We start from the raw sequence: 18,088 nt of genomic DNA, 5'->3' as shown, positions 1-18,088 counted from the left end.
AAGAAATGTTTGTTGATTGGCCAATTGATTTAAAGAGTTCATTGCTACACATTCCAAGGAGCTGTACCATATACAGGGCAGAGTACAATAGCAAATTAGAGGAGATTTTAAAAGCTTACTAAGGTCTTAAGAATCAATTGTGGTTCTATATACCACCTATAGGGAACCATACCTTTCTCTCCTTAAAGTCATTTTCCTTATTCCTTGTCTCCTCTTTGGCTAGATCTTGCCATTAAAGGCTACATTAGTGTATCTCTTCTGTATGTGATAGACTTAGTTTGGTAAAATTTTTGATATTTTCCCTATTCTCAGCTATGAATTTTGGGAATTCTTTTTACTTTAATTTTCTACTCAGTCATAGTGACTGTGCTCGGGATCCCCCAAAATATTATTTTAACATATTATAATGTAAATACTTTGTGAACCTTTTATTTTCTTCTTGATATGTAGGAAGTTAATGGGGAAGGTGTGTTGAGATTTTTTGGGCCTATACAACGTTAATTGCTATCCAAAGTCTTGCAGGAGCCATCTCATATTTTTCTTCCTCCAGGCTCTTTGACCTCAACTCCACCTTTCTGTACTTTCATCAAAGTTCTTTTTACCTGGACCAAAACCCAAGACTTCCCCAACTTGCGGTCCCCAGTGTCATGACTTGTGGTTTCCTCAGTAACCCACATTTCTCAGCCTCATTCCATTCAAGTTCACTTTACTCTCCCAGATTCTCATCAGTCATCATGCTATCACGGGCATACTCCTTTCCTTCCCCCTTTACGCCTTTCTAATTCTAGAACTATAAGTAAATGAACTTTCTTAGTGCTTTTGGATAGCATGTCTTTGCATTTCTCTATAGCTCCATACAAACTATACTATCTCTTCCTGGACACCTTTTTCCTAGCCATGTTATCTCGCCATTTTTTTTTCTTAACAAAAGCTATTCTTTTAACATAAAAAACATAAAAACAATTTCATAATTTCTTGATTTTGATAATTATATCCCCAGTGCTTAATATAGTTTTTTGGCATATACTGAGTACTTAATGTCCTTTTTTACTTCATTCACGTTTTCATTCATACTCTCATCCTTTCCCACCTTGTGTCCTTTTCCTAAATTTATGTCTGTGAAAGCCTAGTCCATCTTTAGTTGTCATTAAGCTCAACCATCCCTGCAACTAAGCAAGTCTCAGTTAATTAATGTTTGTTATAAATGATTTCACTTATTATACTTCCCATTGAGAACCTCTATGCACTTAGGTGACTCAGTGAGTAAAACACTGGGTCTGGAATCAGGAACACCTGGCTTCAATTCTGACTTCTTATTAGCTGCGTGACCCTAGGCAAGTCACTTAACCCTGTTTGCCTTAGTTTCCTATAAAATGTGCTGGAGAAGGAAATGGCAAACCACTCCAATATCTTTGCTAAGACATGGGGTCACAAAGAGTTGGAAACAACTAAACTGACTAACCAATAATGTACCAAATGGGTATATATCTTTTCCTTAGGGAATATAAAGCCTTGGAAGGAGTGTATTTCTTCTACAGTCCACACAATTGAAATACCTCATGAGATCTAGGGCTGTGCTCACTTTGCTCTAAACTTGTTAGATTGGTAAATCTTGCTAATTCTATATCTTCAGAATGTCTTCCACTCATCTCCTTCTCTTTCCTCACATGACAACCGTACTCGTTTAGCCTCTTATTATTTTTCATCTGCATGACCATAAGAACTTTTGGATTGTTCTACTCACATCTAATTTCTTCCCCTTTCCAATCTATCCTCCACATAGCTGCCAAATTGACAAACATAAAGCACATGTCTGATCATGTCACACCCCCTGTTAAGGAAGCTTCAGTGGCTTCCTATTGCTTTAAGTATTAAATACAAATTATTCTTTTTGGCATAAAAAAGCCATTTAAAGTCTGGCTTCTCCTATCTTTCCAATCTAATCATCTACTATCCTTCATTCATTTTACATTCTAGCAAAATGGACCTAATTACTATTCCTCATTCAAGACATTCCACTTTCATTTCCCACCTCCATTCCTTTGTACAGGTTTCCCCTCCTCTCCAGCAGTTCTGTGCCTGTAATGTTCTTCCTCCTTACCTCTATTTCCAAGAACCATTAGTATCCTTCAAGCCTCAGCTTAAGTGTTGGTTCTATTAAGAAGCCTTTTCTGGTTGCCCCCTCCCCACCCTTAACCTTTTCTTTTTTAGCCTGTAATTTCATAAAGAAATACTACAGAGAAAGCCCTCTCTCTCTCAATGCAAATCAGCACCTGGGAGAATCAATACAATTCATCATTGTGCCTATATTTGCAAATATGCTCATATAAAGCAAAACAAAAACAAGAGATCCTGTGTTACATAAATTACCTAACAATGGATGCCTAATATGGCATCATATCACAACCAAGAATTACCTTGTCATGTTGGAATCTTCAAGTTTTAAGACAGAAACTATCTGAAAAAATTCTGAAGGTTGAATCAATATTCTCTGGAAGTATATGCTCTCTTATTGTATGGAACAGCAAGTAAAATTACAGATATCATGGCTAAAGGTGAGAATTCCCAATTGTTTGTGACTCTAGCACTGTAACTCAGTTACAAATTTAGACTGCACCACTTCTAAGTGAAAGTTAGTTTGGACAAAGGCATAGATAATGGAGATTTCTGGTAAAACTTGCTCATGGTCATGGAACAAGAAGGGAGGGTACTGTGAAACAGGAATCAAGTCACTGAGCACTGGACCTGACAGAAGGGTCATAAAATAGACTTAGAGGTTTAGCTCCATAAAACTCTTCCTAGTAGTATCAATAGCTTGAAATTAATAAATTAAGGAATTTGTAATATTAACTAGCATGTATATATAAATTCAATCAGTCTCTTTTAATATCTATGTTTATCTCTCTATCTAAATCTCTATATATTTAGGGTTTTCTTGGCAGATATATTGGAGTCATTTGCCATTTCCTTTTCCAGTTCATTTTACCAATAAAGAAATTGAGACAGAGAGTATTAAGTGATTTGCCCAGCTAACTCACACAGATATTATGTGTCTGAGACCTGATTTGAACTCAGGAACATGTCTATATTATGCAGATCTATATTATGTAGATCTGTTATGTAGACACTCCTTGTGTCTCTCTTGAGCTCCAGTCTTGAATCATTAGTATCTACTGGGCATTTCAAACTGGATGACTCAGGAAAATCTTAGATTCATGATATCCAAAAGCTAAATTTGTTATTTTCCCCACGTACCCACCTTTCTTCTGAATGTCTCTATTTCTGTTATTCTTCCAATCACACAGGTTCAAAACCTCAGTGCTATCCTAGTATCTTCTCTCTCCCTCACCAAATATGTCCACTCAATTGTTAAATCTTGTTGCTTGGACTTCAGAATCTTTCACAGCTCCTCATTCTCTCTATAACCCTGCCACTACCCTACTCTAATTTTCTATCTCTTTTTCTTCTGTATACTTGCACTAGCCTCTTAATTGTTCTCCCTGCCCAAAATCTCTCCCCCCTCCAATTTTTCAAGTAGCCACATACTGATTTTTACTAAAGTCCAATTCCTACTCACTCTGTAAACCTGATTACAAATATAAACACCTTTATGTTAGCATTTAATCTCCTTCAAAACCTGGCATGAACCTACCTTTCTATCCTCACTATAAATTACTCATTATAGTCTTGCCAACTGTCCTTACTTTTGCTCCCATTTGCTGTTATGTTTTTCGTAACTGTGGCTTTACAATGCCTGCCCTCTATACCTAGAAAACACTTCTTCCTCACTTCTCTCTCATAATCAAGGCTTAACTCAAGCCACACCTTCCTTCTCTCCCTCCCTCTTTTCTTTCCTCACTTCCTTCCTCCCTCCATCCATTCCTTCCTTCATTCAATGGGTGAGGAGAGATTGGAGTAAAAGAAATGGAGAACTTGTAAGTTGAAGCAAAATAACTAAGGATTAATCTTCAGTTTGTGCCATAATAGAGAAATGCTACATTTGGAATTGGAAGACTTGGGTTTGAATATCAGCTCTGCTACTTAATAGCTGTGGGACCTTGGGCAAGTTCCTTCCCCAAAATTTCCTCATCTGGAAAATGAAGAGGTGTTACTAGATGGTATCTAAGATTCTTTTTTTTTAAATTATTATTATTTTTTAATGTTTAACAATCACTGCCATACAATTGAGATTTTATCCCCCCCATACCTACCCCCCACTACCCCCCTCCCTCCCCACGACTGCATACAATTCTGTATAGGTTCTACATATACTTTCCTATTGAGTATATTTTCACTATAGTCATGCTATGTAGTCAGACTAAAATAAATGAAAGAAATCATATAACAAATCAAAACATGATACACAAACACATACACATACACAAACATGATCTGCTACATTTTGTGAATGACTTCCATATTTCTTTCTCTGAGTGTGGAAGGCATTTTGCCTTGAGAACCACCTTTGGGATTTTTTTTTTATAAGAAGTTCTTGCGTTATTACGAAATTCCAAGTCTACCAGAAAAAACTCTCGCACACTGTGGTCGTTGCTGTGCACAAGTTCTCCTGGTTCTGCTCCTTTCACTCAGCATCAGGTCATATAAGTCTTTCCAGGCCTCTCTGAAGTCTTCTTGTTCATCATTTCTTATGGCACAATAGTACTCCATTATATTCATATACCATAATTTATTCAGCCATTCCCCAATTGATGGACATCCCCTTGACTTCCAGTTTTTGGCAACTACATAGAGTGCTGCTATAAATATTTTTGTACATGTGGGACCCTTTCCCATTTTTATGATCTCTTGGGGATATAGTCCTAGTAGCGATATTGCTGGGTCAAAGGGTATGCACATTTTTGTAGCCCTTTGGGCATAGTTCCAAATTGCTCTCCAGAATGGTTGGATGCGCTCGCAGCTCCACCAACAATGAATTAGTGTTCCAATTCTTCCACATCCTCTCCAGCATTTATCATTTTCTTGTTCTGTCATGTTTGCCAATCTTATAGGTGTGATGTGGTACCTCAGAGTTATTTTGATTTGCATCTCTCTAATCAATAGTGATTTAGAGCATTTTTTCATATGATTATAGATATCTTTAATTTCTTCCTCTGAAAATTGCCTGTTCATATCCTTTGAACATTTATCAATTGGGGAATGACTTGTATGATTATACATTTGAGTCAGTTCTCTATATATTCTAGAAATGAGGCCTTTATCCCCAGGCTTAGCTGTAAAAATTCTTTCCCAATTTACTACATCCCTCCGGATTTTGGTTGCATTGGGTTTGGTTGTGCAAAAACTTCTCAGTTTAATGTAATCAAAGTTATCCATTTTGCATTTCATAATGCTTTCTATCTCTCCTTTAGTAAAGAATTCTTCCCTTCTCCATAGATCTGATAAATACACTATTCCTTGCTTCTCCAGTTTATTCAGGGTATCAATCTTTATACCTAAATCATGTACCCATTTGGACTTTATTCTTTTGTACGCTGTCAGGTATGGGTCTATGCCTAATTTCTGCCACACTGTTATCCAGTTTTCCCAGCAATTTTTGTGAAACAATGAGTTCTTATCCCAGAAGCTGGGGTTCTTGGGTTTATCAAACAGAAGGTTGCTATATTCCTTGCCTACTGCATCTTGAGTGCCAAGTCTATTCCACTTGTCTACCTCTCTGTTTCTTAGCCAATACCAAGTGGTTTTGATAATTGCTGCTTTATAGTACAGTTTGAGGTCTGGTAGCGCTAGGCCACCTTCCCAAGCATTTCTTTTCATTAGTCCCTTTGATATTCTGGACCTTTTGTTTTTCCAAATGAATTTTGATATTATTTTATCCAGCTCTAGAAAATAATTGTCTGATAGTTTAATTGGTATGGCACTAAATAAGTATATTAATTTAAGTAGAATTGTCATTTTTATTATATTAGCACGGCCTACCCATGAGCAACTAATGTTTTTCCACTTACTTAAATCTGACTTTATTTGTGCAAAAAGTGTCTTGTAATTGTGTTCATATAATCCCTGGGTTTGTTTTGGCAGGTAGACTCCTAAGTATTTTATACTGTCTACCCTAGCTTTAAATGGGATTTCTCTTTCTATCTCTTGCTGTTGGACTTTGTTGCTAATATATAGGAACGCAGAAGATTTGTGTGGGTTTATTTTGTAACCTGCAACTTTGCCAAAGTTGTTTATTAATTCAAGTAATTTTTTACTTGAATCTCTGGGATTCTCTAGGTAAATCATCATATCATCTGCAAAGAGTGATAACTTAGTTTCTTCTTTGGCTATTCTTATTCCTTGAATATCTTTATCTTGTCTAATTGCTACAGCTAACATTTCTAGTACCATATTGAATAATAGTGGTGATAATGGAAAACCTTGTTTCGCCCCTGATCTTATTGGGAATGCATCTAGCTTATCCCCATTGCACATAATGCTTGCTGAAGGTTTTAGATAGATACTGCTTATTATTTTATGGAAAGTTCCCTTTATTCCTATATTCTCCAGTGTTTTTAGTAGGAATGGGTGTTGTATTTTGTCAAAAGCTTTTTCTGCATCTATTGAGATAATCATGTGGTTTTTGTTAGCTTTGTTGTTGATGTGATCGATAATGCTAATAGTTTTCCTAATATTGAACCAGCCCTGTAGTCCTGGTATGAATCCTACCTGATCATAATGTATTAATCTCGTGATAAGATGCTGTATTCATTTTGCTAAAACCTTATTTAAAATTTTTGCATCTATATTCATTAGGGAAATTGGTCTATAATTTTCTTTCTATGTTTTGTCTCTTCCTGGTTTGGGTATCAAAACCATATTTGTATCATAGAAAGAATTTGGGAGGACTCCTTCTTCCCCGATTTTCAAAAATAGTCTATATAGTATTGGAATTAACTGTTCTTTAAATGTTTGATAGAATTCACTTGTGAATCCATCTGGCCCTGGAGATTTTTTCCTAGGGAGTTCATTGATGGTTTGTTCAATTTCTTCTTCTGAGATGGGGTTGTTTAAGTATTCAACTTCCTCTTCTGTTAATCTGGGCAATTTGTATTTTTTAAAATATTCATCCATCTCGTTTAGATTATCGAATTTGTGGGCATAAAGTTGGGCAAAGTAGTTTCTAATTATTGTTTTAATTTCCTCCTCATTGGAGGTGAGTTCACCCCTTTCATTTTTAATATTAGTAATTTGATTTCTTCTTTCTTTTTTTTAATCAGATTGACCAAAGGTTTATCAATTTTATTAGTTTTTTCATAAAACCAACTATTGGTTTTATTTATTAATTCAATAGTTTTCTTAATTTCAATTTTATTAATCTCTCCTTTGGTTTTCAGTATTTCTAATTTGGTATTTACTTGGGGATTTTCAATTTGTTCTTTTTCTAGCTTTTTCAACTGCTAGCCTAAGTCATTGATCTCCTCTTTCTCTATTTTATTTATGTAAGCATTCAAAGATATAAAACTTCCCCTAATAACTGCTTTTGCAGTATCCCATGAGATTTGGTATGTTGTCTCACTATTGTCATTCTCTTGAATGAAATTGTTGATTGTTTCTATGATTTCTTCTTTAACCTAACCCTTCTTTAGTATTAGATTATTTAGTTTCCAATTGATTTTTGGTTTCTCTTTCCATAGCCTTTTATTACATGTAATTTTTAACGCATCATGATCTGAAAAGGATGCATTGGTTATCTCTACCTTTCTGCACTGGATTGTGAGATTTTTATGTCCTAGTACATGGTCAGTTTTTGTAAATGTTCCATGTACCGCTGAGAAAAAGGTATATTCTTTTCTATTCCCATTTAATTTTCTCCAAAGATCTATCATATCTACTTTATCCAGAGTTTTATTTACCTCCTTAACCTCGTTCTTGTTTATTTTGAGGTTAGATTTATCGAGTTCAGAGAGGGGGAGGTTGAGGTCCCCCACTAGTATAGTTTTGCTATCAATTTCTTCCTTCAACTCCCCCAACCTCTCCTCTAAGAATTTGGATGCTATACCACTTGGAGCATACATGTTTAGTAATGATATTGCTTCATTGTCTATGGTGCCTTTTAGCAGGATATAGTTTCCATTCTTATCCCTTTTGATTAGATGTATTTCTGCTTTTGCTTTGTCTGAGATTAGGATTGCTACTCCTGCCTTTCTTACATGAGCTGAAGCACAATATATTCTGCTCCATCCTTTGACCTTTATCCTATGTGTATGCCCCCATTTCAAATGTGTTTCTTGTAAGCAGCATATTGTTGGATTATGGCTTTTAATCCATTCTGCTATCCGTCTCTATTTTATGGGAGAGTTCATTCCATTCACATTCACAGTTATGATTACAATCTGTGTATTTCCCTCCATCCTCTTTCCCACCATTTGTGCTTTTAGCTCTCCCGTCTCCCTTCCCCTCCTCAATAGTATGGACTTTTCTCCCCCTCCTCCTTCAGCCTTCCCCTCCTTCTTTTAGCCCCCCTCCCTTTTACTCCCCTTTACTCTTATTGCTTCTTTCCTCCCTTTTAGCCACCCTCCCCTTTCTTCCCCCTTCCCCTCCTACTACCTATAGAGCTAGTTAGGATTATCTACTTCAGATTATTGTTCCCTCCTTTAAACAAATCAGATGAGAGTACCTCTCAAACAATGCTCATCTCCCTCCCCTCCTTCCCTCTACTATAGTTTTGTACTTCTTCCTGTGATATAATTTGCCATTTTCTGCTTCCCCCTTTTCACACCTCCTATTACAATCCCTTCTCATACTTAAATCATATTTTTGACATGACATCATTTACTTTATACCCGTTCCCTCTACATATATCCCTTTTATCATAATAACTGCACAGTTCTCAAGATTAACAGGTATCATCTTCCCTTACAGGGAGGTAAACAGTTTGCCCTAATTGAGTTGCAAGTTTTTGTTTTTGTTTTTTCACCCCTGTTTACCCTTTTACGATTCTCTGGAGACCTGCATTTGAAGATCAAATTGTCTATTGAGTTCTGGTGTTTTGGTCAGGAAGCTCTGGAAATCCCTTATTTCGTTGAATGACTTTCTCCTTGCCTGAAATGTTATGCTGAACTTTGCTGGGTAGTTGATCCTTGGTTGAAGTCCCAACTCCTTTGCCTTATGGAATATTGGGTTCCAATTCTTTCGATCTTTTAATGTAGAAGATGCAAGGTCCTGTGTGATCCTGACTGTATGTCCTTGATATTTGAATTATTTCCTTCTGGCTGCTTGTAGTATTTTCTCCTTCACTTGATAGCTCTGGAATTTGGCAACGATATTTCTTGGGGTTTTGAGTTTGGGATCCCTTTCGGGAGGGGAACGGTGGATTCTTTCGATGACTATTTTGCCCTCTGAGTCTAGTACTTCTGGGCAGTTTTCCTTGATGATTTCCTGGAAGATATTGTCCAGACTCTTTTCTTCATCATGGGTTTCTGGCAGGCCAATAATTCTTAAATTTTCTCTCCTGGATCTATTTTCCAGGTAAGTTGTTTTTCCAATTAAATATTTTACGTTTTCTTCTATCTTTTTATTCTTTAGATTTTGTTTGACTGATTCTTGTTGTCTCATTGAGTCATTAGTTTCTACGTGCCCAATTCTAATCTTCATCGTATTGTTTTCTTCAGTTTACTTTTGCATCTCCTTTTCCATCTGACCAATTTTTCCCTTTAAGGAACTATTTTCTCCATTTAATTTTTGTACTTCTTTTTCCATTTGACCAATTTTCCCAGTTAGGTTTTGTGTTTCCTTTTCCATTTGATCAATTTTCCCAATTAGGTTTTGGGTTTCCTTTTCCATTTGATTAACTCTTCCTTTTAGGGAATTATTCTCTCCAGTTAATTTTTGAACTTCCTTTTCCATTTGTTCAATTTTTCTTTTCAAAGTGATGTTCTCATCAGTGAATTCTTTTTTTATAATTTTAAAATCATTGGCCAGTTTTTCTTTTATTTCCTTCTTCAGCTGTTCCAGGCAATCTAGTTGTGCTTGCGAGAAATTCATAGTCCTTTCTGAAGTTTCAGATGGAAGTACAGTCTCAGCTCTGACCTCTTTGGTGTTTGTGTTTTGGTCTTTATCCCCATAGAAAGATTCTATGGTTTTTTCACTTTTCGTCTGCTTTTTCCGATTCATGATGTTGGCTGAGTGTTGTAGCTTCTGGTTCTTTCAGTCAGAAGGTACAAATCTTTGTGTTGAGCTGATGTGTGTTGAGGGTAAAAACAGTTTTTTGTTTTTTGTTTCCCAGATCAACCCTGGGGTTATCTTGTTAGGTGTGTGGGAGGGGTGGTCTGTCCTCAGGAGATCTCCTCAGCTGACCTGAGGCAAAGGCAAGGTCAGGGGATGGTGATCCCAGCTTCCCTATTGTCTTCCCTTTTCCCCTGGAGGGCTGGGGCACGCCTAGATGCTAATGCGTGTTCCCGCCCCTCCTGGGGCTCGTCTCCCAGCGCTGAGGCTTGCCTGGGTCTCAGTGCGAATTTTCTCTGCCCTGGGTCTTCTGTCCTTCCAGATTGCCTCCGCCACAGTAGGAAGAATCCCCCTTTGCTATTTTTCTAGGCTCTGGTGTTATGAGACTATTTGCCCCCTTCTGCTGTTCCCGCTGATGCAGGATTTATCTGGGGAAATATTTTATGGTTCTTTCACGGTCATCAGGGGGGAGGAGAGAGCATTTACTGATCACTCCGCCATCCTGGCTCCTGGAAGTTCAAGTAGGTGACTTACCAAAGTTTAGTCTTCAGGCTGAAGGTTTCAAGGGCTGCTGCGCTGATATCTGGCGCTCAGCGGCTCTCACCGGCTCGGTTTGGCTTGTCTCCTGCTCCACTGGTTTCACCCGCCACTCTCGGGCTTCTCAGGTCCCTTCCGCCCTGCTGCGCTGACCGCACTGCTCTGTGAGCTGGGGGCTCACCCCCGTGGAACAGATCCTTCCCGTGGACCTTCCAGTCTAGCCTGGGCTCAGAATCTGTCAAAGTCTGTCACCCACTGGATTCCACACCTCCAAAGTTTGGTCAGATTCTCCTTTCAGAGATATCCAGAGGAGTTTGTCCAGGAGCTTAGGTGAGTCGTTGCTTTCACTCCGCCATCTTGGCTCCGCCTCCCTAAGATTCTTCTGGCTTTCAATTTTCTGATCCATTAATGTGCTAGTTCTAATAATAATGATAATAATAAATCTGTTTAGGCATTTAAAATTCATAAAGTATTTTATTCAAAATAATAAAATGGATAAATATTATGATTTTTCAAATACAAATATTTCTATTATTCCCATTTTAACTAGGAGGAAACTGAAGCTAAGTAAGAGAAATGACTGGCCCCATGTCACAGCCTGGAAGTTGCAGAGCCAGGATATGAATTCAGGTTGGGTTTTTTTGTTTGTTTTATTTTTTACTTTATTTCCAGGATTTTTTCCACTAAGCCTGATAGGGTTCAAAATCAAGATCTAGAGTTTGACAGTTCCATTGTGCTTGAGCTCTACTGATACATAGAAATCACAGAAAGCCTTCCCTCCTTTCTTTTCTTAAATTACTTAATTTTTCTTTCAGTTTTCAACAATTAGTTCCATTAGTTTTAAATTTCCCACACTTCTGTCCCCTCCCTCCCCAAGACGCAATGAAATCTTGTATGGGTCCTACATATGCAATCTTATTAAACACATTTTCACATTACTCATGTTGCATAGAAGAATTAAAATGAATGCTTCCCTCCTTTCTTATTGCATTATAAAACAATTGGACCCCAAACAAACAAACTCTCCATTATTTGCAACTCCATACTGCCAAACTTTGAATCTAGTGAGCAGGGGGGTTTTTGTTGTTGTCATTGTCATGTCTGGTGAATGTTGGTCATTTTTTTGTGATTATTCTCTCCAGAAAAATAGAGACCAAAATTGTTTTCATACATAGAATGATAAGGATGTTAGTGAATTTGGAATTAATAGATCTTCTGTACTCCTTAAGAATGATGAAAATTCAGAGGCTGATGCAATTCTTAATAACAGTAGCAGCAGCATCAACAGCAATCACAAGAATAATACTGATAATGATAAACATTTCTATCACCCTCCAATTCAATTTCAGAAACCATTGCAAGTGCCTCCTGTGTGCCAGGCGTCATTCGAAGTGCTGCAGATATGGGCATGAAAGTGCAAAGAGTTCCTGTCTTCATGAAGTTTACATTCTACTAAGGTTTACACAATATTTTTCTCAAAAAAAGTGCAGCAAAACCTGGACCACAAATGTCCAGTCCATTTTATAGATGGGGAAGCTGAAGTTCTGAGCCCTTAAATGACTTGATATTGGTAATGCAGATAGTATAAGGATAAGGATTCAGCCCAAGTCTTTTCACTTTAAGAGTAAGACTAATATTCATTCCACTGGTTTTCATGATGTTTGCATGAATTGTAAACATTAACTACCTGGGATATTTAATTCTTACCCAAGAGGGAAAACCAGGAAGATTTATAGTCAAAGTCCAAAAAGATCAGAGATGACAGATATCTCATATTCATACCCAGACACACACACACGCATGCACACACTCACACATGTGCATAAACACACAAACAATTGCACTCTTACAAGAACAAGAAATCTCTTTTCATCTGACATACATCCAAGATTCACCACATAGCAACAACAGAAACATAAAATCTTCTGTCTGTTTGAATTTTCTATAGAGCCTTAAATAACTCCAGTGATAGTCAGTTTCTTTTTTCTTGCCTTTTTTTTTTTCTGGCAGCTAAAAAGGCTGGCCTTAGCCTGAACCAATTTATCAGTTTCAAAAGAAGGGATAATAAAACTGTCATTTCTGGCCTTAGCACTAAGGGTGTTGCTGATACCCTGATATTAAAGCTTATTAAAAGTAGAGCTGTCTCTTAGTTTTTGATATCAAAATTGCTTCCAAGTCTTGTTCTCCTGGGTGGAAGGACAGAGAAAAACCACAGTGACCCCAGTGCTGCATTGAAGTGACTGAGCTATTAAACACCTACCTGTGTGGATGGGTTTGTGCAGTTTTTCAATTTATCTCAGATACAGTCTGCCAGAAAAAAAAGAAAAGAAAAAAGAAGTTAAAACTCACTGTCTTCCAAGACCCTGTTCAGAAAACTCAAAACAGTGGGAAAGCTTTATAAAAAAAGTAACAAAAATAGTTGGTGACTCTTTAGAGTCTTTGTTGGTTTTCTTCTCCTCCAATTACTTTCACCTTCTGGGAAATTACTTTCACTTTTTTGGGAAAAGGATAGCCTTTTCCCAGCAAGTTCCCTGCCTAGGATAAAGCAAGGAAATCCAATGCTAGTGTATAATATTGAATACTCCACAGGTAATTATTTCAGCCCTAGTTAGGATTGTAGGATTAAGAACTGGGAGGGATCTTGGAAATTACTCATTCAAGTTCTTCGTTTTACTGATGGATAAAAAAAGAAACTAAAGTTTGGGGAAAATGACTTGACTATGATCCTTTTGGCTAAGGAACTGCAAAACTGGATTCAATCTCAAATCTGTTGACTTTCTCTTCATGATTTTTTCACTGCCTTTTGCAACCTCTACAGCACTCCCAGATAAATATATCTTTTCTTTCTTCACTTGATCAAATATGAATATCCTGACTTTTCTAAACTGGAATACAAGGGTGGTATAGGTAAGAGAGATCATATGAGATAATGAGAGGATGGAATTGGTGTCTGATGCTCTCAGATTAAATCACTGCTCTGTCATTTACTGTCTGTGTGACCTTTGGCCAGTCTGGATCTCCAACCTCCTCCTCTGTAAAATGAGCGAGTTGTACCCTCAGTTGTATCCTCATGTAATCTCAGGTTACTTCTGACTCTAAATCTGGGATCCTTTTCACATATATGATTTTGACAGTAACTTCTCTAGGGGTAGAGCCAAGATGGTAGAGTAGAAGCAGGGACTTGTTTGAGCTCTCCCCCAAAGACCTCCAAATACCTGTAAAGAATGACTCTAAACAATTTCTAGAGCTACAAAACCTACAAAATGAGGGTAAAAAAAATCTCCATTCTAAGAAAACCTGGAAAATTGACAGGAAGGGTATATTGTACCAGTTGGGTGTGGGCCACACCAGCACAGACAGGCTGAAGCAGGCCTCAAGGGACTGAATTACTGGCAGCTGTGGCAATTTCCAGACTTCTCAAGCCAGAAATGCCAAAGACAGCACAGAAAGTCAACAGGAAAATTCTTTGGGACCTGGATGAAAAAGGAGCCCACAGTCTGACCAAACTCAGGCCCCAGCCCTTGGGCAGTGTGGGTGGTGGGAACTGTGGCAATAGCAGCAGCAGCAACAGCAGCAGTGACTGCTTCCAGAGCTCTGGGCCCACAGTTGGTTGGAGATTGAGTGGCTGACACAAAACCCCTGAAGTCTGAGATAGTACACCCACCCACAATCCCATACCCACTGGAAGCAGAGTCTTAAATTGGCAAAGAGTTAGAATGTCAAATATTTGGCTGGGAAGATGAATATGCAGCATAAAAATAAATAAATAAATAAAATAAAGCCTCAGAATATAGAATTTTACTTTGGTGACAAAGAAGATCCAAACATACAACTGGAAGAAGACAACAAAGTCAAAGCTCCTACATCACAGCCTTCAAGAAAAAAATATGAATTCGTCACAGACCATGGAAGAGCTCAAGTAAATCAAGTAAGAGAAGCAGAGGAAAAATTGGGAGGAAAAATAAGAGTGATGTAGGAAAATCAAGTCAATAGCTTGCTAAAGGAGATCCCCCAAATAATGACGAAAATAACCCTTTAAAAATACACTAGCCCAAATGGCCAAAAGATGTCCAAAAAGCCAGTGAGAAGAAGAATGCCTTAAAAAAACAGAAATGGAGGGGTCATGGCCAAGATGGCAGAGTAAGAGCAACTACTCACCTAAGCTCTTAGACAAACTCCTTCAGATACCTCTAAAAAGAGAATCTGACCAAATTTTGGAGGTGCAGAATCCAATAGGAGACAGACTGGTTCAAAGCCCAGGACAGACTGGAAGGTCCATGGGAAGGATCTGTTCCAGGGGGGTGAGCCCACAGTGCACAGAGTAGAGCATCCAGCACAGTGGAGCAGGAGAGCTCCGGGAAGCCTGTGACAGAAGTAGGCTGGACCAGTGGACTGCCAGCCCAGCATGAGAGACCAGCAGAGCCAAGTGAGTGACAGCCACTAAGCACCAAATATCAGAAAAGCAGCTCCTGAGACTTTCAGCCCGATGATTAAACATCTGTAAGTCACCTACTTGAACTTCCGGGAGCCAGGATGGTGGAGTGATCAATAAATGCTCTATCTTCCCTGCTTGATGACCTTGAAAGAACCTAAAATATTTCCCCAGAAAAATCCTGGATTAGTGGGAACAGCAGAAGGGGCAAATAGTCTCATAACACCTGAGGTTAGGAAAATACTTAAGGGGGATTCCTCCTACTGTGGCGGAGGCAAACCAGGAGGAAAGGGGTCCCAGAGTGAAGGAAACTCACACTAAGACCCAGGCAAGCCTCAGCACCAGGAGAGGAGCCCCAGGATGGTTGGAAACTCCCACTAGGATCTAAGCGTGCCTCAGCAGTCCAAGGGAAAAGGGAAGACAATAGGGCAGCTGAGATCACAATCCCCTGAGCTTGCCCTTGCCTCAGTTCAGATGAGGCAATCTCCTTTGACCACACCCTCCCCCTCTCCAAAGCATAACAAGCTAACCCCAGGGCTGATCCAGGAAACACAAAACAAAAACCTGCTCTTAATTTTTTCACACGAGTCTTCTCAATACCAAGTTCTGCAGCTTTTAACTGAAAGAAACAGAAGCCACAACACACAATCAACATAATGAATAAGAAAAAGCAAAAGAAGGGCAAAAAAATCCGTTGAATCTTTCTATGGTGACAAGGACCAAAACACAAATACCAAAATACCAAAGAGGTCAATAGTGAAACTCTACTTCCATCTGAAAATTCAGAAGGGACTATGAACTGCTGGCATACACAAACAGCTCTCCTGGAACAGCTGAAGAAGGAAATAGAAGAAAAACTGGCCAATGATTTTAAAGTATAAAAAAAGAATTCGCTGATAAGAACATCTCTTTGAAAAGGAAAATTGAACAAATGGAAAAGGAAGTACAAAAATTAACAAGAGAAAATAACACCTTAAAAGGAACAATTGAACAGATGGCAAAGGAGATACAAAAGTTAACTGAAGAAAACAATTTGATAAAAATTACAATGGGGCAAGTAAAAACTAATGACTCTATGAGACAGCAAGAATCAGTCAAACAAAATCTAAAGAATGAAAAGGTAGAAGAAAATGTAAAATATCTAATTGGAAAAACAACTGACCTGGAAAATAGATAAAGGAGAGAAAATTTAAGAATTCTTGGGATGCCAGAAAGCCACGATGAACAAGAGTCTGGACAACATCTTCCAGGAAATCATCAAGGAAAACTGCCAAGAAGTGCTAGATCCAGAGGCAAAATAGTCATTGAAAGAATCCACCATTCACCTCTCAAAAGGGATCCCAAACTCAAAACTCCAAGAGATGTCGTTGCCAAATTCCAGAACTCTCAAATGAAGGAGAAAATACTACAGGCAGCCAGAAAGAAACCATTCAAATATCAAGAAACTACAGTCAGGATCACACAGGACCTTGCAGCTTCTACATGAAAAGATCAAAGGAAATGGAATTCAGTATTCCATAAAGCAAAGGAGTTGGGACTACAACCAAGGATCAACTACCCAACAAAGTTTAGCATAACATTTTGGGCAAGGAGATGGTCATTCAACAAAGTAAGGCATTTCCAGACCTACCTGACAAAAACGCCAGAACTTGATTGAAAATTCGATCTTCAAACGCAAGTCTCAAGAGTGGCATAAAAAGGTAAACGGAGAGGGGGACAGAGAAACAAAAGAAACAAACCAAAAACAACGTGTAACTCAATTTGGGCAAACTGTTTACCTCCTTACAAGGGAAGATGATACCTGTTAATCTTGAGAATTGTGCATCTATTATGAAATATAGAAGGGATATACATAGAAGGAACAGGTATAAAATAAATGATGTCATGTTAAAAATATGATTTAAGCATGTGAAGGGATTATATTAGGAGGTGTGGAAAGGAGAAAGCAGAAAATGGTAAATTGCACAGAAAGAAGTACAAAATTACAGTAGAGGGAAAGAGGGGAGGGAAATGAGTGTTGTTTGAGAGGTACTCTCATCTGATTTGGTTCAAGGAGGGAACAATAAACAAGTATATAATCTTAAATTACACTATAGGCAGTAGGAGGGGAAGGGGGAAGAAAGGGGAGGGAAGCTAAAAGGGAGGGAAGAAGCAGTAAGGGTAAAGGGGAATAAAAGGAAGGGGGCCTAAAAGAAGGAAGGGAAGGCTGCAGGAGGTGGTGGTGAAAAGTCAAAACTATTGAGGAGGGGAAGGGAGATGGGAGAGCTAAAAGCACAAATGGTGGGAAAGAGAATGGAGGGAAATACACAGATTGTAATCATAACCATGAATGTGAATGGAATGAACTCTCCTATAAAACAGACAGATAGCAAAATGGATTAAAAGCCATAATCCAACAATATGTTGTTTAGAAGAAACACATTTGAAACGGGGATACACACAGGATAAAGGTCAAAGGTTGGAGCAGAATATATTGTGCTTCAGCTGATGTAAGAAAAGCAGGAGTAGCAATCCTAATCTCAGACAAAGCAAAAGCAGAAATAGATCTAATCAAAAGAGATAAGGATGGAAACTATATCCTGCTAAAAGTCACCATAGACAATGAAGCAATATCATTACTAAACATGTATGCTCCAAGTGGTATAGCATCCACATTCTTAGAGGAGAGGTTGGGGGAGTTGAAGGAAGAAATTGACAGCAAAACTATAGTAGTGGGGGACGTCAACCTCCCCCTCTCTGAACTTGATAAATCTAACCTCAGAATAAACAAGAACGAGGTTAAGGAGGTAAATAAAACTCTGGATAAGGTAGATATGATAGCTCTCTGGAGAAAATTGAATGGGAACAGAAAGGAATATATCTTTTTCTCAGTGGTAAATGGCACATATACAAAAATTGACCATGTACTAGGACATAAAAACCTCACAATCCAGTGAAGAAAGGCAGAGATAATCA

The 18,088-nt window shown here is 38.2% G+C and overlaps 1 long non-coding RNA gene across 1 annotated transcript; it reads right to left on the bottom strand.

Moving 5' to 3' along the window:
• Positions 1–8,709: 8,709 nt before the first annotated feature.
• On the bottom strand, positions 8,710–15,477 carry LOC140528016 (uncharacterized). Its single transcript, XR_011975022.1, has 3 exons — positions 15,215–15,477; positions 12,962–13,008; positions 8,710–11,120 (listed from the first exon to the last, which is right to left on the bottom strand). It is a non-coding gene; the product is annotated as an uncharacterized lncRNA (long non-coding RNA).
• Positions 15,478–18,088: the final 2,611 nt, after the last annotated feature.

The sequence above is a fragment of the Notamacropus eugenii genome, chromosome 1, assembly GCF_028372415.1.
Source record: "Notamacropus eugenii isolate mMacEug1 chromosome 1, mMacEug1.pri_v2, whole genome shotgun sequence".
Lineage (NCBI taxonomy): Eukaryota > Metazoa > Chordata > Mammalia > Diprotodontia > Macropodidae > Notamacropus > Notamacropus eugenii.
This window is presented reverse-complemented; position numbering and strand designations above follow the sequence as displayed.